The sequence below is a fragment of the Patella vulgata genome, chromosome 5 (assembly GCF_932274485.2).
Source record: "Patella vulgata chromosome 5, xgPatVulg1.2, whole genome shotgun sequence".
Taxonomy (NCBI): Eukaryota; Metazoa; Mollusca; class Gastropoda; family Patellidae; genus Patella; species Patella vulgata.
Window position 1 is genome coordinate 49,522,590 of NC_065883.2, and position 25,918 is coordinate 49,548,507.

General features: G+C 35.8%; 1 protein-coding gene across 1 annotated transcript in view; it reads right to left on the minus strand.

The window, feature by feature from the left end:
* Positions 1-17,055: 17,055 nt before the first annotated feature.
* The window catches only part of LOC126821193 (tetraspanin-13), a 66,991-nt gene continuing 58,128 nt past the window's right edge, over positions 17,056-25,918 (minus strand). The window contains exon 6 of the mRNA XM_050549602.2: positions 17,056-19,129. The gene's annotated coding sequence lies outside the window, so the exon portion shown is untranslated. The remainder of the gene's footprint in view (positions 19,130-25,918) is intronic.

Below are 25,918 nucleotides of genomic sequence, written 5' to 3' on the forward strand. Positions count from 1 at the left end.
GATAAAAAATTATCACCTCTAATGGGTCCACAAGCTAAAAACGCGATTTTTCGTACAATCAGGGGCCATAATTCAGGGAGTTACGTTCGATATGCGCGAATATCGAAAGGAACCGAGATCTTAGGGTTATAAACTTATATTTCAAGTTTCAACAAAATCGGATAAAAATTGTGACCTCTTTAGGGTCCACAAGCTAAAAACGTGATTTTTCGTACAAACAGGGGCCATAATCCATGAAGTTTCGATCCGATACATGCCAATATCGAAAGCAGTCGAGATCTTTTGGAGATAAACCTATATTTCATATGTCGTCAAAATCGGATAAGAATTGTGACCTGTAGAGTGTCCACAAACAAATTGTGGACGGACAGGGGCGACGACAATATACGTCCACATGAAAATGTGGGCGTATAAAAACTTCACTTAACAGTCTAACTTCACAAATGGAATCGATGGACACATTTTGCGTTTTTCCATCGCATACTTTTGTAAAAACTGCCAACCATGCATGTCTTTACTGATGATTACAGCAGAAAATCATGATAACGATTTGTGATTACTTTTATCACATTAGTTCTTATGTGTACATTTTTCATTGTACAAGACAGTGAGGGATTGTACTTGATTATCATATTATAAAGAAATGTTAAAAAAAAAACGAATAAATATTTCAGTAAAAGGTTTAAAGACTTAAAACAGAATACACATAGATGTATTAAGGTTGCAAGGGCTCTGGCTTTAATTTAAACCGGGGCTCATCTATCATAGCTACGAGAATGTAGCTAAAAGCGTTGAGATATACTGATGTGTTTGTTTTTAGCTACGATTGGATGCCTTTAGTTCCAAGTGGCAAACTCAATTTCTTTATTAATGCATGTAACATCTTTAAAATAAGATTAGTTTATGCTATTATGATTAATTAAACTTACAGAGGCCAATGTAGTGGCACAATTGTCGCCTAACTCCAAATATTCGCGTTTAAATTAATGAAGCGTTGTTTTTGTCTGACATTTACCGCCATCGAAATCCATTCATAGTTACAGAGCTTTAGATTGCCCTATTGATTGGCTGTTATAAAAGCCTTATATTTAGCCCCGCCTTCATGATGACAGCGTATCGTTTAAAAAGATGGCGGTCTTAGTAACGGCTTAACGCCTCGATTTTGAAAACGACGATTTGTTCCCGTTTCAGGTAGGATTATATGCTTAATTGTAGTTGGGTCTGGCAGAAATATTATAAATAACAATAATCAATCGTTGTTTTTATTAAAAATATTGTCAATTTTGTTTACAAATGCCGGGTGCGAATCGCTCCCGCATGTGCTATGTTGAAGGTAATGGCCTCATGTCTTATCTCGAAACACGGAGGGTTGAGAGATTAAGGTTTGTTATCTACATCTATCAAAATAATTATTGGCTCCTCCAATGGAAAAATTTGGAAAAATCGGTGTCAATGATGATTTGCGGCGCGGTAGTCCAGTGAGTTAGGTGTTGGTTAGCTACCACTATACAGCTCCGAGGACACCTACGGCTGCCCCCGGATCCATTTACTTGATTTGATATCTACGTTTGTTAATGGTTTGCAATGTTTCTATATTAGGTGTCTTGTTCGCGGGTATGTGTTGTGTATTTTTTTAAGCGTGGTGCGGTCCCCCTGGAGATCCCGGCGATGTAAAGTTAGCTTGTGTTTCGTTGTTCGGTATTCGCGAATAACGAGCCAGTTTGTTGTTCGGTAATCGCGAATAACGAACAATGAGCTAGTTTGTTATTCGGTATTCGCGAATAACGAACAACAAACTGGCTCGTTGTTCGTTATTCACCAGATATGGAATTAGTAATATAATAAAGGCACTTTTATAAGGAATCCGTCGGGAGTGGGTTTTTATTAGCCTAATTGGTTCATAAATCTGCAAAGTCTTTAGAAAAAGATTCTAACAACCTGTCTTTCTACCCGAACAACGAACAGTTTCATATTGGAGAATAACGAACAACGAGCCAGTTTGTTGTTCGGTATTCGCGAATAACGAACAAGTTAATTTTATACTATTAGGACAAATTAAACATACCCGACACTATGTAATGAAACAACTTTCGTTTATCTGCAAATATTGTCAGTAATGTCAATCAAGCGGTGTTTTTTAACAGAATTGATATGACCTTCATAATTACGGTGCACAAGTCATGCGACACCCATAAAGTTTCTCTACTTGCAATTTTAACTTGCCCAAGTTCCGTATATATGTAGCCCCGCCTTCATGAAATTAAAACGTCAAACCTGTTCGGTTCTAAAATGTTGGGAAAAGTCAGCTTTTGACGATTCGATTTAAAAGAGATGATTTGTACCAGTGTTAGTTAGATGTTATTCACACCAGATTCTTCCAGAATGAAACATATCTCTTATGTATGGTTTAATGGTCGAGAGTGAGTCATTAAGTAATATATATAGTAAGGGATATTGAAATGCCGATACCTATGCAGGTTGTCATATGATAAATAGTCATGGACACTTGACATGCTTTGAGAGTATGTTCACAGATGAAGAACTTATCGCCCCAACAGAACCACTGAGCTGCACCTGCGACACGCAATAGTGTCATACACGTGGGAGGGGTTCATTGTCAAATTTGACACTTCAAGGAAGGGCTGATGAAAACTGCCGCGTGCTGGTTTATCCTATCCATGTTTGCTTTCCTATCGGTTCTTGCATAAGATTTACTGTTTAGTGTATCTTTGCTTTAGTATGTTACGTTTAATTTGCAATGAGACGTCTTCAATATGATGAACGTCTACATGCTATTGACATTCTTCAAATCGGTTCTACACAGCGAGCAGTAGCCAACATGCTTAATGTGTTACAGTCTGTGATCAGCAGACTGTGGAACCGGTAGCAACAAACACACAATAATGTTGATGATAGACCTCGTTTAGGTCGTCCTAGAGCCACTACACAAGCCCAGGATCGATACATTCGTACACAGGTCCTGCGAAATCGAGGACAAACGGCTAATCAGCTTTCTGTAAACTTGTACCATGTTACAGGAATTCGAGTTACACCTGTAACAATTAGAAATCAACTACATGCAGCCCATTTGTACGTGTGTTGTGCCTCCATTAACTCGCCAGCACATGGCAAACAAGCGTCAATGGTGTAGGCAGCGTAGAAATTGGGGTAATCGTCGATGGGCGCATGTTATGTTCTTAGATGAGTCCAGATTTACTCTTGATTTCAACGATAGGCGTGCTCGCATTTGGAGGCGTGTAATTTAGCGCCATGCTAACGTTAAGTTCAGACAGCTTGACAGATTCGGGCGTGGGTCTGTTATGACGTGGGGAGGAATCGCCATGACTGGTAGAACGAACCTGCATATTGTTCAAGGAAGGGTCACTGGAGTGTACTACCGTGACCACATCCTGGCACCGATAGTTCTGCCCTTTGCTCAACGTGCAAGTCGACGTTTCATCATTCAAGATGATAATGCCCGTGCCCACCTCCAGCATCACCATATTGTCCATATGCCTTGGCCAGCCATGTCCCATGATCGGGAGACGTGTTCGTTGACGTCAATGTCAACCGACAACACTGCAAGAATTGGCCATGGTACTGCAAGAGGAGTGGGTCAGATTGCCCCCAAATCGTGAGTGGATGGTTGATTAGGAGCATACCAGGAGGAATTGCTGAATGTCTGAGGATTGGTGGAACAGTTACTCATTTTAAGACAAAAATCAAAAACGTCCATTTTCACTTTTGACAGTGTATCTCTTTGCGAGTGAAATGGGCCGTCAGATAAGCCGCCCATATGAACTGTTTATGTTCATGTGTAGGCAATTGGCCTGTTATTACCTCTAATAAAAACAGCAGTGCATTTTCGCAGTTTTGTATTGTTTCTGAATATCCCCTACTTTTTTTTGAAGAGTATATAAAACGGCCCATACACATTCAATTTTTCGTCAACCAATTGATTGCAATTAATTTATATAAATTAATTGGCGAAATTGACCTTGCCCACACACGATCAATGTTTAAGCGTCAATTTTCATTCTGATCGAAAACTTCGAGATGAAAGCATCTCAATGTCTGGCACTAGCACACACGGTCTATTTAATTGACAAGCCGTCAATAAATGTCAAAGGAACTTTGATCCGTCAATTAATTGATTCAATTAAATTGTTTCAATTAATTCGCCGTCAATGTCTTCTATACATGTTCTATTTCTTCGTCAATTAAAGATACATTATGGAAGATTTTAATAGAGAGTTGGCCATTCTTGCTATAAGAGTTCAAAAATAGATGATGAAAGAAGAATATATTGAAAATGGCAGTCAAATTACTTTATTCTGAACCAAGTTATCACCATTGTAATTTTTGACTAGAAATAGGAGTCAACTCTCTCTTCACCATCTCCGAGAATGGCAGATCGTTTGATTGACAGGCGTTAACTATATAATCTCGATTAACAAGTAACGTTTTCAATGGCTGTGGTACCGTTAGCCTATTCGGTTTGAGACCGGGTTGCAATTCAATTTGTATCACATTTATTTTTACTACAAATTAAAAATAAGACTTTTAATATATAGATAAGAAGCAAAAGTTTGAAAGGAATGGACCAAATCAATGAGGCATAATTATTGCCGACTTCTTGTTAGCCTACGTGTACTCTTGTACTGTAACTGGTAGACCTACGTAACTCCCAAAGCAGACAAATAGGAAACAGTGATCCAATGGGGCTGCAATTCAACTGAGGTGATGTTAGCTGCCATGTTTATCAATTTCCATAATTTTTCTGTAAACGCAAGTGACAAAAGAGCGTATAATACCTACATCCAAACTCTTATTTTAACCACAACTAAACATAATAACAAGGCCGTATCGAACTTTCAATCAAATTGACTGACATGCGGCATAGCTCAACAGTGGCCTCGCTCCGTACACTCTATCATTCAGCCTCGATCTAAAATTTCCGGGAGTATGACGTCAACGCAATGGTTAATCTCCGCTTACGACGCCATTTAAAAATTTAATCAATCAATGAAATCCTGTTTAAATCCAAGCCAATTCCAGGCCATCCTTGGGTCTACAGAGTTGATTTTGTGCTTTTTGTGTAAATAAAGATCTAATTTATAATTTCTATGACATCTGAAGCCTAAATAAAGACTTGCAATAATCAGATTTAGCTCTTGCATAATGTATGTTTAATTGATATAAATTAATTGGCGAAATTGACCTTGCCCACACACGATCAATAATGTTTTAGCGTCTATTTTCATTCTGAATGAAAACGTCGAGATGAAAGCATCTCTGGCACTAGCACACACGGTCTATTTAGTTGACGACCCGTCAAAAGGCCTAAATATCAAAGGAACTGTGATCTGTCAATTAATTGATTCAATTAAATTGTTTCAATTAATTCGCAGGCAATCTCCTCCATACAAGTTCAATTTCTTCGTCAATTAGTTGATATTAATTAATTGGCATCAATTAAATGCTGAAAAAAATGAACGTATATGGGCCGCTTTCGCAATGTCTTTAGCTCGAGACCATTAATCAACTTAAGATATAGACACTTATCCCTCACATGCTTTTCAATGAAAGACGTCACGCGAGTCCAATATTTCATTTAGTATAGCATCTTCAATAGAAGGCTTGATCTCGCCTTAACAACGTACATCTTATCAAGCCCTTCACGTAATACCCCGCATATTTTAGCACTAATTTCGATTGGGTATAAGCTCAGCTTGTGATCCTATCAGATTCCTTCGTTAAAAATATGGTTACGATTATTAAGTCTCGCGCTTCTAGCTAAAATGTCTACATGTGGCAATCAAGTTGCAAAGTTCAAGGTTCGATCAATGTCAAGGTTGCTGGCTTAGCTGTAAACTTGTCTATTTCTTTTTCTATGGAGGCCGCCATATTTGTTTACAGTGTGTTATGTGCCACAACCTCTGATTGGACAATGCTAATTAGTCATGTGTAAACACAACGAGCGCAAAAATTTGGGAATTGTTGAGTAATGAAGCAACTACTAGATGTTGTAAAACTCGCGGTCGTTGCTTCAGGAGAGAGAGAGAGAGAAAAATGGGGTTTAACGTCCACTCGACACAAACTAGGTCATTTCGGGACTAACACATGGTTCAATTTTATTTCAATCATTCGCTTGCGCGTAGGGGTCTTTAGCAGTGGGAGGAAACCGGAGGACCTGGAGAAAATTTTCCCACGAGGTTGGACAGGCGACTCTACTCCTTGTCACGTACATTGAATCAAAACCCGGGTTGACTCAATGACAGACCGTATGATACAGGGCGCCCGTGCTAACCAATTGGCCATCCAACCCCCAGCTGCTTCAGGAACATGCTAGCATAGATAATGTACGATTGGCAAGTTGCCCGTACATTATTGGAAATAATGGTACGCCAACATCAAAGGATGACGTCACATCTGTATTTTAACTCCATATACGCAGGGTTGAGAGATGGGCTTTCTTAGATGGGGCTAAATATGTCATGTACAACAGCCAATCAAAATACGCGACCTAGACAATTTTAAATCGCAAGTAGAGAGACTTTCAGGGTCGCGCATGACTAATGCACCGTAATAATGAAATAATGAATGGTTGTTGCAATTCCGTTTTTTTTCGTTTTTTAAAAAACACTTAACTTTACTGACAATATTTGCAGATAACACCTCCAATCTGATTAAAATACAGATCTATATTTCGTTTAATTTTTTTTTTATACTTTTGATGGCCTACACTGACTAGTTGTAGCGATAGGTTGTGTCACAGGTCATACGAGCGGCCTTTGCCCTATGACGTCAGACATTTGATTAACCGATCAGCATTGATGTTACTAGTGGATTACCCACAGGCACTGTTCCGTGCAAAACACACCTAAAGCTCGCCGTAACAGACCGTTTCATTGGCTAATCCCTCATTCAGAACATGTCAATGATAACACCTCTTCCAGATCCTAGTGTAGTAAAACGAAATTTTGAACTACAAAAGCGAAACGAAATAGGATATGTGTTTTAATCAGATTGAGATGAGATAACCTCTGGATCCCCCTGCAATTCTTCGGAGGTAACATATCATAATGAGATTTCAAGACATAATTATGAAGTGGTCCATGTCTTACGCGATTACTGTACATTTTCATCATAATACTTCGGTAATACTGCATAAAATGAGGATGATCACTCCACGTTTCACTTTGATCACTGTCCATTTTGCGAACACCACTGCACGCATATTTTATAGGCACGCTGAATCTACAGTTTTCTAATTAGCATTTTTATACGCCCACATTTTCATGTCGACGTTTATTGTCGTCGCCCCTGTCCGTCCGGACATCCACAATTGTTTGTGGACACCCTACAGGTCACAATTGTTATCTGATTTCAACAAACTTGAAATATAGGTTTATCTCCCTAAGATCTCGGTTCCTTTCGATATTGGCATGTATCGGACCATAACTTCATGGATTATGGCCCCTGATTGTACGAAAAATCGCATTTTTAGCTTGTGGACCCTATAGATATCACAATTTTTATCCAATTTTGTTGAAACTTGAAATGTAAGTTTATAACCCAAAGATCTCGGTTCCTTTCGATATTCGCGTATATTGGACCGTAACTTCCTGAATTATGACCCCTGATAGTATGAAAAATCACGTTTTTAGCTTGTGGACCCTATAGAGATCATAATTGTTTATCCAATTTATAAAAACGTTTGAATAGCGTAAAAATATGATATATCAAGGTTGTGGACTCTCTAGAGGTCACAACTTTCTTCTGATTTTGATGAAACTTGAAATGAAAGTTTATAACCCAAAAATCTCGGTTCCTTTCGATATTCGCACATATCAGACCGCAACTTCCTGAATTATGGCCCCTGATTGTACGGAAAATCGCGTTATTAGCTTGTGCACCCTATAGAGGTTAAAATTTTTATCCGATTTCAAAAACCGTTTGAATATATCACCGTTACACCCTAAGGATGGTTATATTCGAATTTCGTAAATATCGGACCAAAACTGACAGACAAAATGACCACTCAAACAGCGTAAAAATATGGTATATGAATGTTGTGGACCCTCTAGAGGTCACAATTTTCTTCTGATTTTGATGAAACTCGAAATGTAAGTTTATAACCCAAAGATCTTGGTTCCTTTCGATATTCGTGCACATCGGATTGTAACTTCCTGAATTATGTCCCCTGATTGTACGAAAAATCGTGTTTTTAGCTTGAGGTCCCTCTAGAGGTCACAATTATTATCTGATTTAAAAAAAAAAAGTTTGAATAAATCACCTTTACACCCTAAGGATGGTTGAGTTCGAATTTCGTAAAAATCGGACCAGAACTGACAGATAAAATGGCCGCCCCTCGTACTCAAATAGCGTAAAAATATGGCATATCAAGGTTGTGGACCCTCTAGGGGACAATTTTCTTCTGATTTTGATGAAACTTGAAATGTAAGTTTGGTTCCTTTCGATATTCACGCATATCGGATCGTAACTTCCTGAATTATGGCCCCTGTTGTACAGAAAATCACGTTTTTAGCTTCAGGTCCCTCTAGAGTTCATAATTATTATCCGATTTATAAAAACGTTCAAACATATCACCGTTACACCGTAATTTTGGCTGAGTTCGAATTTCGTGAAAATCGGACTAAAACTGCCGGACAAAATGTCCACCCCTCGTAAGTAAATAGTGTATAACATCTGGTATATCAAAGTTGTGGACCCTCGAGAGGTCACAATTTTGATCTGATTTTGATGAAACTTGAAATACATGTATAACCCAAAGATATTGGTTCCTTTCGATATTCGGGCGTGTCAGATAATAACTACCTGAATTATGGCCCCCGATTGTACGAAAAATCGCGTTTTTAGCTTGTGATCCCTCTAGAGGTCACAATTATTATCCGATTTAAAAAAACGTTCGAATATTTCACCGTTACACCGTAATTTTGATAGAGTTAGGATTTTAAAAACCATTCCACTATAATGAATGTTGAATTCGAATTTCGGGAATATCGAAATGAAACTGCCCAACAAAATGTCTGCTCTTTGTACGCAAATTATGTAAAAGTATGCAATACAAAGGTACTTTGTGGACCCTCTAGAGGTCACAATTTTTATCTGATTTTGATGAAACTTAAAACATATCTTTATATCCCAAAGATCTCAGTCCCTTTTGATATTTGCGCATTTCAGACCATAATTGTGATCCCTCTAGAGGTCACAATTATTATCCGATTTAAAAACAAAATTCGAATACATCACCGTTAAGGGGCCCATACATGGTCAATAATTTCGTCAATATTATTGACCCAATATCACTAGAGACCGGGTATCATTCAGATTTGATGAAAAAAGGAATGAAACAAACTGGGCGGTTTTTGATGAATCTTGATGGTATTTAATACTTTCTGCATGGCAATCTATTAACTGAATATGTGTATTAGATTTTAGATGGTAAGCTCAGTTTCTTTCCTTTTTTCATCAAATCTGAATGATACCCGGTCCCTAGTGTATATTGACTCAATATATTGAATCAATAATATTGACAGGAATTGCCCACACACGATTCTTTATTTCAATCAATAATTTCATCATTTTTTGGTCATTTTTCAAAATGGATGCAATGTTTACTCTTCCAAGGTTGACGATGGAATGAAAATATTGACGCAATTATTGACAGATTCTCGATATACGATCAATATTGTCATTCAATAAATTGACCGTCCGTCAATATATTGATGAACCATCAATAAAAATCAAAATGGTTTTGATCCCTCAATGTATTGACGCAATGATGGTTATTGACAATATTTTACATCAATATAGCCCACACACGTTCAATATTATCGAGTCAATATGTTTTTAGCTTGTTCTCTATCCGTCTCTTGCAAAATGTGGGCGTATCCTGCCTGGCAGCCGAAGGTTTTCAATTTTTATTGCCGTTTCTTTCAGATCTATTGAAAGGTAGACAACTCCATTGTTGCCTAATTCTAATCTCAAAATACAGTAACTGAGGTATTAAATTTTATTAATTGAATTCACTAATCCAACGTGAAGAACATTCTGTCGTCATGTTTATTGGCCAAGAAGTAGCTAAAAAATCAGAAATAAGCATTTTATCTGGGAAAAACTACTTTTGACATTCTAATAGTACACGCAAACAAAACCGAAAAGACAAACCAGTGGACAAGACACAAACATTGCAAGCAATAACCAACAAATATCAAATCAAGTTAATGGATGCTGGGGCCAACCCTAAGTGTCCACTGCACTGTATAGTTCCGGGTCTGTAATGATATAGGTTTACTTTAAATAATATTTTATTTCTTAATGAGTCACAGATATATTAACATACGATATATGGATACAATATATGTCCATATGCTGCTTATGTAAATTCGCTTCCATAAACAATGTTCTTTGAAAAGTTAGACGACTGGATATATTAAATTTACATATTTTACAGGGTGCGAAAGATAAAGATCCCTTGGAAAAAAGGTACAAAACACACACAATAGATTATAACGGTAGATATTCATAAGGACGATGTCGAGGCCAAGGCCATAATATGTACACAATATTTTGAGTTGACTTTCTTTCGAAGAATAATGAGTAGTATAATTTATAAAATATTTAAACCAGTTGTTGCCTGGCAAGATACACCCACATTTTGCAAGAGATGGATGGAGAACAAGCTAAAAACAAAAGTGATTTTTGGTACAATCCTGGGCCATAATCCAGAAAAATATGGTCTGAAATGCGTAAATATCCAAAGGGACTGAGATCTTTGGGATATAAAGATACATTTTAAGTTTCATCAAAATCGGATAAAAATTGTGACCTCTAGAGGGTCCACAACCTTCGTATTACATACTTTTACACAATTTACGTACAAAGAGCTGCCATTTTGTCGGGCAGTTTCATTTCTATTTTACCGAAATTGGAATTCAACCTTCATTGTGGTGATATATTTAAACGGTTTTTAAAATCGGATAAAAAAAAATGGGACCTGTAGAGAATCCACAAGCTAATAAACACAATTTTTAGTACAATCAGGAGCTAAATCCAAGAAGTTATGGTCTGACATGCGCAAAAAGTGAAAGGAAATCAAGATCTTTGGGACATAATCATATATTTTAAGTTTCATCAAAATCTGATAACAATTGTGACTTCTAGAGGGTCCACAACCTTGGTATGACATACTTTTACACTATTTGCATACAAGGAGCCGCCATTTTGTCAGGCAGTTTGGGTCCGATTGTAACGGAAATTAAACTCAAACTGTCATTAGGGTGTAACGGTGATATATTCACATGATATTTTAAATCTGATAGAAATTTTGACTTCTATTAGGACAAGCTAAAAACGCCATTTTTGGTAAAATCAATGGCCATAATTCTCGAAGTTACGATCTGATGAATATCGACACAACTAGGTCATTTCGGGACTAACATATGGTTTAATTTTATTTCAATAATTCGCTTGCGCATAGGGGTCTTTAGCAGTGTGAGGAAACCGGAGGACCCGGAGAAAACCCACGAGGTTGGACAGGCGACGACCCTACTCCTTGTCACGTACAACCGGGGATTCAAAACCATGCCAGTCGAGAGACTTTAGGATACAGCGCACGCACGCTAACCATTCAGCCATCCAACCCCCCAATATCTACAGGAACCAAGATCTTTGGGTTATAAACATGTATTTCAAGTTTCATCAAAATTGGATCAAAATTGTGATATAGAGGGTCCACATCTTTGATATGCCATATGCTTAGACTATTTGTGATTTTTCATACAATCAGGAGCCATAATTCAGGAAGTTACGATCCGGTATGCGCAAATATCGAAAGACACCAAGATCTTTGGGTTAATAACATGTATTTCAAGTTTCATCAAAATCAGATGAAAATTGTGACCTCTAGAGTGTCCACAAGCTAAAACGTGATTTTTGTACAATCAGGGGCCATAATGCATGAAGTTTTGATCTGATACATGCCAACATCGAAAGGAACCATGATCTTTTGGAGATAACCCTATATTTCAAGTTTTGTCAAAACAAACTGTAGGCAGACAGACTGGCGACGACAAGAAAATGTGGACATATAAATATTATTACTTCCCTGTTCACCAAGATCATTCTACTTTGTAACAAGGACATTACCAAGCTACAATTTTTAGCTATGCTCATTTTACATATTGAAATATTAGTCCTGTTTTAAAATAACATAATTAAGAAGATATGAATAAAGATTAACTTATTTATTGCACATTCTATGTTTATGATGAATTAATACTTGGTATACAATATTAGTTGTTAACAGCAGAATGGTATATTTTCACATAAAAGGAATGGTATAACAAAAAAAATATATAACTAGCCTAAGACCTAAAAGTGAAAATATTGAGTAAGAAGGGATCAATCAGATTAAAACAAATTTTATTTTGTTTCTTTTTTTCATATGTCAAATTCTGTTTTAGTTGTCCTCACTTCAACAGTATCTTGAAGGGTTTAAAATAGACCTGATGCAAGGGATTAGCCAATATATTGTGTTTAGTCAAGCTTTACAAGAGATACTTTCAAGCAGTTTGAAAATTCCATTAGAAACAGGTTGATTGGTAAAATAGTCAATAATATTGCCTTACAGTTCATCTAAAGAACCCCTGACATATCCTGTCTGGCAGTGGGTCATAATCTCATATCTGTTGAAGTGAAGGCCATTGAAAGTATAAAAAAAACAGCGGCTGCCAGGCAGGATACGCCCACATTTTCGAGAGATGGATAGAGAACAAGCTAAGAAGAAAGTGATTTTTCCTACAATCAGGGGCCATAATTCAAGAAATTACAATTTGATATGCCGAAATATCGAAAGGAACCGAGACCTTTGGGTTATAAAACTTACATTTCAAGTTTCAACAAAATTTGATAAAAATTGTGACATCTATAGGGTCCACAACCTTGATATACCATATTTTTACGCTATTTGAGAACAAGGGGCGATTTTCACGAAATTTGAACTCAGATGTCCTTAGTGTGTAATGGTGATACACTAAAACGTTTTTTTAAATCGGATAAAAATTATGACCTCTATATGGGTCCACAAGCTAAAAACGTGATAAAAATTATGACCTCTATATGGGTCCACAAGCTAAAAACGTGATTTTTCGTACAATCAGGGGCCATAATTCAGGAAGTTATGGTCCGTTATGCAAAAATATCGAAAGGAACTGAGATCTTTGGGTTATAAACATATATTTCAAGTTTAAACCAAATCGGATAAAAAGTGTGACCTCTACAGTGTTCACAAGCTAAAAACGTGATTTTTCGTACAATCAAGGGCCATAATCCATGAATTTACAGTCTGATACATGCCAATATCGAAAGGAACCGAGACCTTGGGGTGATAAACCTATATTTCAAGTTTCATTGAAATTGGATAAGAATTGTGACCTTTAGAGTGTTCACAAACAATTGTGGACGGACGGACAAGGGCGACGACAATATACGTCCACATGAAAATGTGGGCATATAAAAATTTGTACACAATGTAATGCACCAATAGATTGTATGAGGCTGCTGTATAGTGAATTATAGTGAAATAGTATCATTTATTCTTGTAGGTCAGGGTGTGAAGCATCAAAATTAAACCCAATTTTAACAAGATCATATTTCATGACCACCATCATATAGCCATAACAAATCAAAACAAAAAGTATGAATTTACTGAAGTAGCAAATAGCATATTCTATTGACTATCTATCCATTAAATGAAATGCGTAACTTTACTTTCCCTATCTATATCTTATAGGAAATATAAATACTGGGACTAAAACAGGACACAACTACATTTGCTTGAAAAATATTACCACAAACATTTCTGACCATTTATTCAAGACAAATTATATATTTTACCCTTTCTGGTAATTTTTTTTCTGTAAAACTGTGACAAGTGACATTCTTTAAAGAAGCAGTCTCTCTTATAGTTTAGATAATAAACTAGTTCATTCTGTGTGAAAGAATCTTTGATAGTATCCCATACAGCTAGAAATGTGGTTGTCTTGATTATCAAGTAACTCATAGAAATGAAATGAAATGAAATGGGGTTTAACGTCCTACTGTTTTGCTCGGGACCTCGGTTTTTCGTCTCATCCGAATGACTAGACAGCTGTCCTTGTCAGGCCCTCCGTCCTGCATCACTGACAAGGGGGAACCACGCCGGAAAATCTGGATGAACTTTCTCGGCCAATGGTAACTCATAGAATTACGAGTTACATCTTAATAAAGCAAATATAGCGATCATTTACGAGTGGCTTAATACTTAGCATTGTGCTTACTTAAACTGCATTTTATCAACAGATATTCAGTGAAATTTGAAACTGGTCTTTTAAATTCAAATAAACAGAGTAATTAACCAGTGGCTGCCAGGCAGGATACACCCACATTTTGCAAGAGATGGATAGAGAACAAGCTAAACAAAAAGCGATTTTTCGTACAATCAGGGGCCAAAATTCAGGAAGTTACCATAACTCAATATGCGCAAAGATCGAAAGGAACCAAGATCTTTGGGTTATAAACTTACAGTTCAAGTTTTATCAAAATTAGAAGAAAATTGTCACCTCTTAGAGGGTCCACAACCTTGATATACCATATTTTTACGCTATTTGAGTACGAGGGGTGTCCATTTTGTCTGTCAGTTTTGGTTCGATTTTCACGAAATTCAAACCCAACCATCCTTAGGGTGTAAAGGTGATTTATTCAAACGTTTTTTTAAATCGAATAATAATTGTGACCTCTAGAGGGACCTCAAGCCAAAAACGCAATTTTTCTTACAATCAGGGGCCATAATTCAAGAAGCTACTTAGGATATAACGGTGATATAATACTACGTTTTTTTAAATCGGATAAAAATTATGACCTCTATAGGGTCCACAAGCTAAACACGATTTTTGCGTACAAATAGGGGCCATAATCCATGAAGTTTCGATCCGATACATGCTAATATCGAAAGCAACCAAGATCTTTTGGAGATAAAAAGATATTTCAAGTTTCGTCAAAATCGGATAAGAATTGTGACCTGTAGAGTGTCCACAAACAAATTGTGGACCGACAGGGGCGATGACAATATACGTCCACATGAAAATGTGGGCGTATAAAAATATTTTTCTTAGAGAGAGAGAAATGGGGTTTAATGTCCACTCAACACAAACTAGGTTATTTATCGGGACTAACTTATGGTTTAATTTTATTTCAATAATTCGCTTGCGCGTAGGGGTCTTTAGCAGTGGGAGGAAACCAGAGGAACGGGAGAAAACCCACAAGGTTGGACAGGTGACCTTACTCCTTGTCACGTACAACCGGGTAATCGAAACCATGCCAGTTGACTCATTGACAGACGTTATGATACAGCGCGTACGTGCTAACCATTCGGCCATCCAACCCCCCTTTTTTAATAGAACCAGATTTGTTTGATTCAGGTTAGTTCTAATGAAGCAGATTTATTTTTTATTTTACATCTCCTGAATTTCAATTCATATTTGACAAGCCAACAGTGAGGCTGATGTCCCCCGCTGAAATCCCAAAATAAATAGATGACATATTAATTAATCGCACATTTATTTTTTTCAAAAGTATCGAGCAATCAAACTATACACTAAGTTTCATCATTCTCTATCTGATAGAATCACGATTATCTTGTCCCAAAGCATGCAGTCATCACTCTCACTTAATTAGAATTAAAGTTATCATGTCCCAAAGCATCAACCAATCAGATTGCTTATCTCTGTTTACCATAAGCAAACAATGTTCATCATCGAACTCTATCAAGGCATTCACCTAATGAACGGCTACACCAAGTTTGAACATTCTACCTCAATTAGAAGGAGAGTTATTGAGTTCCAAAGTCTCGACCAATCAAATTTCGTATCGCTCTGCTCACCCTGAGCAGAAAATGCTCATTATCAAACTTAGTCAAGGTATTACTGTAATGAAACTATACACCAAGTTTCATCAATCTCACTTAATTAGAACTAAAGTTATCGTGTCCCAAAGCATCAACCAATCAAATTGCTTATCTCTGCTTACCCTAAGCGGAAAATGCTCATCTTCGAACTCCATCAAGGCATTGACCTAATCAACACATACACCAAGTTTGAACATTCTAGCTCAATTAGGAAGAGAGTTATCGTGCCCCAAAGTATCAACCAATCAAATTGCTTATCTCTGCTTACCCTAAGCGGAAAATGCTCATCTTCGAACTCCATCAAGGCATTGACCTAATAAACACATACACCAAGTTTGAACATTCTAGCTCAATTAAAAGTTATCGTGTCCCAAAGCATCAACCAATCAAATTGCTTATCTCTGCTTACCCGAAGCGGAAAATGCTCATCTTCGAACTCCATCAAGGCATTGACCTAATCAACACATACACCAAGTTTGAACATTCTAGCCCAATTAGGAAGAGAGTTATCGTGTCCCAAAGCATCAACCAATCAAATTGCTTATCTCTGCTTACCCAAAACGGAAAATGCTCATCTTCGAACTCCATCAAGGCATTGACCTAATAAACACATACACCAAGTTTGAACATTCTAGCTCAATTACGAAGAGAGTTATTGTGTCCCAAAAAGTGTGACGGACAGACAGACGGACAGACAGACGGACAGACAGACAGACGGACGAACCCATTTTAATAGTCCCCTGCTTTCTTCGAAAGGCGGGGGACAAAAATAAATGTCTGTTTCCAATTCCATCTACTGTGCATCTTGAGCAAGCTATCTATTCTAAATGACACTTTCTTATCACAAATATAGTTACATACATGTAATATAATTATAATTTGGCTCTTCAATAAAGGTACATTAATAATTTTTCAAGGCTATAGCAAGCTATACACACAGATTTGGAAGATTATGATGATTAATATACCGTACCTGTTAATTATGCTTAATTATAAGACAAACATACACACATAAAAGTTGCCCTCTTCATTCAAATATATATATATATATATATATATATATATATATATATAAAAACCGTAGTAGTGTTAATATAGAAAAAAATAAAGGTTAAAAATGCCTAAAGAAAGTACTATTGACAAGCTCAGGCGAAACATCTAGACAATTAAACAATAGTACTTTCTTTAGGCATTTTTAACCTTTATTTTTTTCTCTCTCTCTATATATATATAGTAGAATAGTTTTAACTTAAAGCTGCTCTTTGGTAATATATAATTGAAATTAAAGATGGCAAAATAATAATACCATTATAACTTACACATTTTAAATTATTCAGAATACACACCAAGCTTATCCATCACCACAAACATCTAATATTGTTAAAACTAAATGCAATTTAAATACATAAGCAGAAGCATAATACAATCATGAAAACTGTTAACAATTGAGAAAATATTATAATATATGGATTTTCAAGCACATTGGTAAAGCACTAAATATTTCAAAGGTAAGTTTTGAAAAACAACTCAGAAAAATGAAAGATGAGTCAAAGCTTTTGATGTTGTATAATCCTCAAGTGCCAGAATTGTTAAAATCTGAATTTTCCATCCTCACAATTTAATTAAAACCAGGCCCCGAGTTCACAAAGTATTCTCAGAATTAACTTAAGAATTTACTTAACTTTCAATCACTGTTAATGAGAAATATCTTTGATCCAGAAACACAAAACTTTGAACATAGTTTCTTATTGATGTATTTGATACATTAAAACAACAAAAGTTTAATAAAGGGCAATATTTTAGTTAAAAGAAGGCGAACAATTTTGAGCAAATTCTTAACTTAAGTCTGAGAATGCTTTCTGAACTCGGGGCCTGATGTTATTTCATTAACATCGAATTTGAAAGACGTGTTAAGAAAAGTTCTGATCATGTGACAACAACATAATAATGCCTTTGACCATGATCAGACAAGCAATCAAAACATTTGTCATTTTTCTGCATTGACGGTTTTGTTTGGTAGACAGATCTAAATCTGCACATTATTAAACCCGCCAGGCCACAATATAAAACAAAGTCCTTCAATTTCGATGAATGGATCGAGCCATCAACCGAAATATATAACAGAATAAAATATTGGAATAATTTTAATTAGACTGCAACTGTGTCATTTTACGGTCTACAGAAATGATACACGACTTCTCTTTCACTGACTTTTCTTTCATTTTACTAACTCAGTTATTTTATTCATGTAACAGTCCCTCTGGTAAATATAGACATTTAAATACAGAATGCCAGTCACTTGTAATCAACATCCAAATACACATATATACCTCTGTCTGTCATATAACCTTCATTTTTACACATAATATTGGTCCCTCAGTCATAGTATACATACATATACAGAAATGTCATGAAATAAAATAAATACATGTACTTACAATAATAAATATTAATACATCGTTAAAATGGGAACTAACAACTTAGAATAAGAGACAATTTTACGATGACAAACATTAATCAAATGCATAAACCTGGTAGGATTACAATGTCCTTAAATAACAAGAAGTCATTTAACATTAGATACAATAACATTTAATGAAGAATGGTTTCTTAGAATGATAGCAGTTTATTTAATGCTGGAATCAATTAATCCAAAGATTGTAAGGAATCTCTGTAAATTACCAGTATAAATTTACAAATAGTTGTAAGTATGTACATGTATTACAAAATCAGTCTTCCTCATGTGGCTTTGATTTCTATTTAATGTCAATGGTAAGTTATTATAAACGCCACTTTATCATAGTTAAAATCTGTTTGTGAACTATTCAAATAACACTGCACAGAAATCAATTCAATAAAGCTGAAAGCATACACTTTTTAACATAATACAAAGTTTCTGAATATTTGTGAAATTATCAGTATCCCAAATAACTGATTTAAAAATTCTCTCTTAATCCTTAAGTATATTTCCCTGAATAGTAAAGGACTAGATCTATGTAACTTTTAACTCAAATAAACAAACAATAGGACACATACTATATAAAATTATGAAACAATATATACATCTAATCTAACCATTCTTCACTATAAAAATGCACTGGGGTTGGCTCGTGGATCTTTTTGGTTTCTGTACCGCATTGCCAATCCGACTCCAATTATCTGAAAAACATTCAATGAAAGATTCCTTAAAATAAATTAAAGTTATAATTATATCACAAGTAAATTACACATTTTTATTTGAACAACATTAGAGTAAAGAACTCCATCTGTATACTGTAAAAATAGGTTGAAAAGGGCATGTACTCTCACAGCAGCTTTGTTGTTTGTAACATATATGTCATATAATGTTTATTGTTTTTGCCAATATCAATATTGGCTGGAATAGTCTGGCAGAAATGTGGCTGAAGCTGGAAATTGTATACAAAGTTTTTTTTATGATTGATTTTAGTAGCTTAGGGTGTCCTCTTTCAGAATCTGCCAGTGAACCTAGATCACCCTTGAGCGTTTGGAGAAATTCAAGATGGCGTCCAAAACAAATTCAAGATGGCGTCCAAAACAGTCGCCATTTCAAATAACCCCCTTTAACTCACATAGTATTTATTCTATGATGATAATTTTGGTGTCTAAACAAATGTTCCTGGGGTCAAGGAATACTATGGCGCCCCATGGTCGCAATAGCGTTTTTTGGGTTATTTTTTGTATTTCATTTAAAATAATAAAAATATTAGTAAAAAAAAAAAAGAAACAATTTTTTTTTTGGTATAACAAAAAAAAAAAAAAATCTTTTTAAAATTTAAAAAAAAAAAAAAAATCTTTTCAAAATTAAAAAAAATCTATATATATATATAAAAAAAATAATAAAATATATTTAAAAAAAATAAAAAAGAAATAATATTAAAAAAAACAAAAAAAAAACTGAAAAAGAAAAGATAAAAAAAAATTCCCGACTTGGCCCATCGTCGCAATAGTGTCTTGAGTATCCAGACCCAGTATACAGCTATCATTAGACTAGAGCGACCAGAAACATTTTGTGGCCCATTGTTGCAGTAGTATCTTGATTATCATGTGTGGGATCTATGAAGAACGTATAAACTCAAACGACGACAAGAAACGAGTGTAGGTATCTCACATCAACATGTGAGTGACGGAAATTTGGCATGTTTATGTTCCCCTGGGCCCTGTTTATCGAAATTTTAACTAAAGATAAAATCCATTTTAGTAGATACTTCAATTTTGATTGGCTAAGCACTAAAATAAATCTAATATTATCTATTATCCAATCAAATACTAAAATTTGGATTTTATCTTAGTTAAACAGGCCCCAGACGAAGTTCACGCAGGCTATCATGCTCTGTTTTGTCTTTGAAATTGTGCGCCATCGCACTTTCGCACCTCTTCTTACCAGTTCCTGTGGTCGTAGCGGGGGACTAGCGATGACCTCAGGGAGAGCAGGGGTTTCATAAAAACTGAAGCTAAAATCACTAACATAGATTTTAACTAAAATCAAAGTGAAATTTTAAATTTATGCGTTTCACGAAGATCGATTGTAACTTAAAATTTAATTTTAATAGATTTTAGTTAAAATTGCTTGTGCCTTGATGTGAGGTAACTATAGACTCGTTTCTTGTCGCTCGAGTCTATAGGTTCTTCATAGATCCTACACAGGATAATCTGAACGACAGACCATCGAGGTTTGATAGGTCACCCTACACCTTGTCACGTACAACCGGGGATTCGAAATCACGCCAGTTGACTCATGACGGGCTTTATGATATGACAGGCTTTATAATACAGCGTGCACGTGCTAACCATTCACTAGACAATATGGCCCTGTAACTCATCAGCGGCGGTTGAGGGTGATTATTTCACCAAACCAAACTATATCGAGAGACAAAACTATATATTTCTGGACATAGGAGCATATTAGTGATTGGGACGGCCCTGTAAAGGAGGGCACATTTAAAAGATAGGTTGCCAGGCAACAAAACATACGCCCACAGCAGCTAAATCGTCCGAGCGGTCGTCAAGGCTTGTCGCATATTTATTCCTTTGTAGGTAATTGGGGGGCCTTTACAAGAGAGTTCCATACAGATCAGATTATAAATTTTGTTGTTTGAGGGTTTACAAGGTTCTACAAACCGAAACAAGGGTCTCAACTATGGAAGTTATCTACAGAAATTGTTGAAATTTGACAGGCTCTTTCGTTTTGCTAATTTAAATAATGCATATAAATTTCATACAGATCACATGATGACTTTTGTCATTCAAACGTTCACAATCGCCATAACTCAAGAAATCATTGATGGAAATTGCTGAAATTCAATAGACCTGTTTCACAAATTTAAATGATGCATATAAATACTATACATTCTAAGCCATCCCTAGTGCAGATACAAGCAAGAATACTACTTGGGGTGTCACTCTTGCATCCACATCTGGTAATCCGTCGGAACTCGATCCGGGCCTGTATTGCTGGGGGAAGGATACTAAATTGAGAACATTACAACCGGCCAACTTGCTCCTGGATCTGTCATGTGACTCATCAGATGTGGATGCAAGAGTGACACCCCATGCAGTACGCTTAGAATGTACAGTATTGTGTGCTTGTGCTGTCGTAGGTTGCAGCCAGAAACACGACCAAAGGATGAAACTGAATATTGCCTAGTTTTTTGGGTGTTATTTTCGTGTTTTGTGGGTAGAATTTGGTTTTTCGTATGTTCAAAAAACAGTTTGTGCCCCACTTTTCAGGGCCGGCCCATGTGGTCCTGGAGCCCCTGATAGGCATGTATGTGGTGTCTCAAGATATAGTTTGGTTTGGTAAAATAATTTTACTACCAATCATCTAATCACCCCACAACATAATGAATGCTTTCAGTGTACTCCTTGACCCCCAAAAAACATTTAGACACCAAAATTATCATCCTAGAATAAATACAATGGAAGTTATAGGGGATTATTTGAAATGGCAGCGGTCTTGGGACACCATCTTGAATTTTTCAAAATGCTCAAGGGTGACCAAGGTTCACCTGGCAGATTCTGAAACCAAAGGTTTTTAAAATTGATCATAAAAAAAAACTTTGTAGACAATTTCCAAGTTCACTCGAAATATTGAGTTTGATGACCAAACTAGAAGTGCTGAATATCAACAAGCTTAGTCAACCTCTTTTTGTTACACATTCCTGCACATAATAATCAGAAGTAACTGAATAGTGATTTTTTGCTCAAACATAACATATAGGCTAACTTTGGTTATTACAAATAGTGAAAATTTAACTAGCTCTTCTGCAAGTTTATCCAAAGTAAAATGTCTTCAAATAGTAGAAATGTGAAATTCTGCTTGGATAATATGCATAACTGATTTTTACAGCATCCACTTGGACAAACGGCTGGGGCGACAGCAATATATGATCATTGATGTAATAGTAAGGGCTTTTTAAAATCAAAATATTAAAAGTGACCATTTTCTATTGTAATGCACCGCTTACTATAATATTCTAAGACATGCAGTTAATTAACATGCACTACAATAATACAATTAAGTGTGCACAAAATAGAACCACAGTAACATGCAAAGTAAGTTAGAACTCTAAATAATAAAACAAACAAAGATAGGTTGCAAGGCAAGGAAACATACGCCCACAGCAGCTAAGTCGTCCTGGGAGTCAACAAGGGTTGTCGCATATTTCTTTCTTTTGTCAGAAATGTAAACATTTACAACACACTAAAATTTGATTATTCGTAACAACACATTTGGCTTTTAGTTCTGCCCAATTCTAACATTTAGCAAACAAAACATTTCATATTTAAACACTGTGTATAAATTTAAAGTAAATCAAATATTAACTTTAGCGTCTAGAGTGTCCACAAGATATAATTTCAAAGTGATCAAGGGCCATAAATTTGGCAGTAATTATTGGAAATCATTGAACATCAAAAAGCTTCTTTGCCTCATGACCTTAAACACAGTATCAATTTAAAGTCAATCAGATATTAACTTTAGCGTCTAGAGCATTCACAAGATTTTTCAAAGTAATCAAGGACCATAACTCTGGCAGTAATTATTAAAAATCATTGGCCTCTAGAGCGTTCACGGGCCATAACTCTCACAGTAATTATCGGAAATCTGTGAAACTCCATAGACTTCTTCGTCTCATGACATTAAACACTGTGTATAAATTTAAAGTCAATCGGGTATTAACTTGAGCCTCTTGTGAACGTCAGATCGTCGTCTGGACGGACGCAACGACAAAGTATAACCCTTGTGCATGGCTCGAAATGTTCGCCTGTCTACTTGTCGCCGACAGGCGATTTTTTCGTCTGACAGGTAACAAGTAAAATTGACCACAACACTCACGTCACGTACATTTAATTATTCTTTTCTAAATGCAAGAATTAAGCACGGAAATACCGCGAAAATCCGCCATTTGCACTGTTTACATTTCGCTCTGTCGTAGGCAACAGTTACTCACACAGTTTGGAAGTAGACAATTTTATAACAATGAATTTCACACCATCTACGCTTGTTTTCATCTGCTTGACACTAGTTTATAGCATTATGAAGTATTATATCTAAATAAATTAAAATGCACACCCAGGTCATCTAAAATAGTTCTATCTTAACGACACCACAGTAAATATAGTGGTAGCTGGAATGGAAATGTACACGGCTTGTTGCCTGGTGACGTGTATTTAATCATTTAAAAAGTTTAAAACAATTTCCATAAATAAAGGCTATGAATAATTTATAAGAAAATTTACACAATTTACAAAGATAGGTTGCCAGGCAACGAAACATAAGCCCACAGCAGCTAAATCGTCCGGGCAGTCAACAAGAGTTGTCACATATTTTTACTTTTTTCGGTAATGAAACCTTTATAATACACTAAAATCTGATTAAGAGCAACAACTCAGAAAACCATTAGAATTTGTTTGGTTTTTATAAAGTTCTGCCCCATGCTAACGTTTTGTATACAAAACTTTTAATATCATGGATTTAGCTGTTCCAAGTCATAAAAATTCATTGAAATTCAATATACTTGTTCGTCTCAAGATCTTAAACTCTGTGTATCAATCTGAAGTCAATCGGGTGATAACTTTAGCCTTTAGAGCGTCACAAGATTTTGCAAAGTAATCAAGGGCCATAATATTGGCAGTAATTATCGGAAATCGTTGAAAATCAATAGGATTCTTCGCCTCATGAACTTAAACACTGTGTATAAATTTAAGTTCAATCGGATATTAACTTTGGCCTCTAGAGCATCCACAAGATTTTTTGAATCAAGGACCATAACTCTGGCAGTAATTATAGGAAATCCCTGAAATTCAATAGGCTTCTTCGTCTCATGACCTTAAACACGGTCTATAAATTTAAGATCAATCGGATATTAACTTTGGCCTCTAGAGCATCCACAAGATTTTTCAAAGTGATCAAGGGCCATAACTCTGGCAGTAATTATCGGAAATTGCTGAAAATCAATAGGCTTCTTCGTCTCATGACCTTAAACACTGTGTATAAATTTAAGATCAATCGAATATTAACTTTGGCCTCTAGAGCGTCCACAAGATTTTTTGAAGTGATCAAGGGCCATAACTCTGGCAGAAATTATCGGAAATCGCTGAAAATCAATAGGCTTCTTCGTCTCAAGACCTTAAAAACTGTGTATAAATTTAAAGTCAATCGGATATTAACTTTAACCTCTAGAGCATCCACAAGCAATTGTGGACGCCGGACGGATGGACGGACGGACGGGGGTGACGACAATATACGACCACATTTAAACGTGGGCGTATAAAAACAAATAATTAGATCGGAAAAATATTTCATATATAAATATAATTTGTAGCGTAAATATAGACAAGATATGTGAAAAAGGAATTCCAGGGGTGTTTACTTGTCCTCCACACACTGTACATGTAAATACGGTACCATGCACAGGTTTGATTCGTGTTTTGATAATCAATGTATTACGGATATTTTAAAATCTGAATATTCGATTTAGTACGCAAGTTTGGTACCATGATACTTGGCGGAATGCGCGTGGATACGGATGATAGAATTGTATGAATCTTTGAGTCGCCGACTTCGAAAGGTAGCTTTTTCTTTAAAAACATTTTGAGGCCTGCCTTGTGTGGCACTTAATTAGTGATGTTCTGATTATCGGTTTCACCATCGGTAAGTGGCCTATCAGTAGAAATCACATTGGCTGATACACGGTCATTTTGCCACTACTTAATTGCCGATATCTGTTGAAAAAGACTTGGCAAATATATCTTTAAAATATTGTGCACAACCCATTCACTTTTACTTTAGTTGTCATGTGGGTGATTATTTAGACATAATACAAGACTTGACACCCAGTAGAGGCCGTAATATGGTTGTATTTTCAACTCTGTTTATAGAAAGGCGGGATAGTGTCATGTGACATTGACTGCAAAGATAGAAGCTATCACCTGTAGGCTGTGGTTAATTAATTGTTTGTTTCTCACCACTTGTGTTTGTGAAATATACATGCTACATGAGGTAATTATTAAGTATTGCGATGGAATTTAAATTTTTTGAGTTTATTGCTGTTTCTATTTCGGCAATAACTAATGTCGGTTACTTGGTCATTGAAAACCCAACGATAACCGGCGTCAACAATTTATTCACATTTAATAAATTTTTATAGATTAAAATATCCCAGCATCGTTAGACTTGATCATAATGATAGGTCTAAATTATTAGTGATATGCTTCTAAGTTAACCGTTGGTTAATTCATTCATTCTTGGCATTTCATTTCTTCATGTTCATGATCTTTCCCTACTTTGACAGGTAATCAATATATTTTCAAAACATTTTACGAAATCGAAATCACCGAAATTTACTGATGAAAAAATTAACCTACATAGCTGTAACTTTGTGACTTTTTGATCTATTTTACTAATTCTTATTTCTTTGAGTATCATAC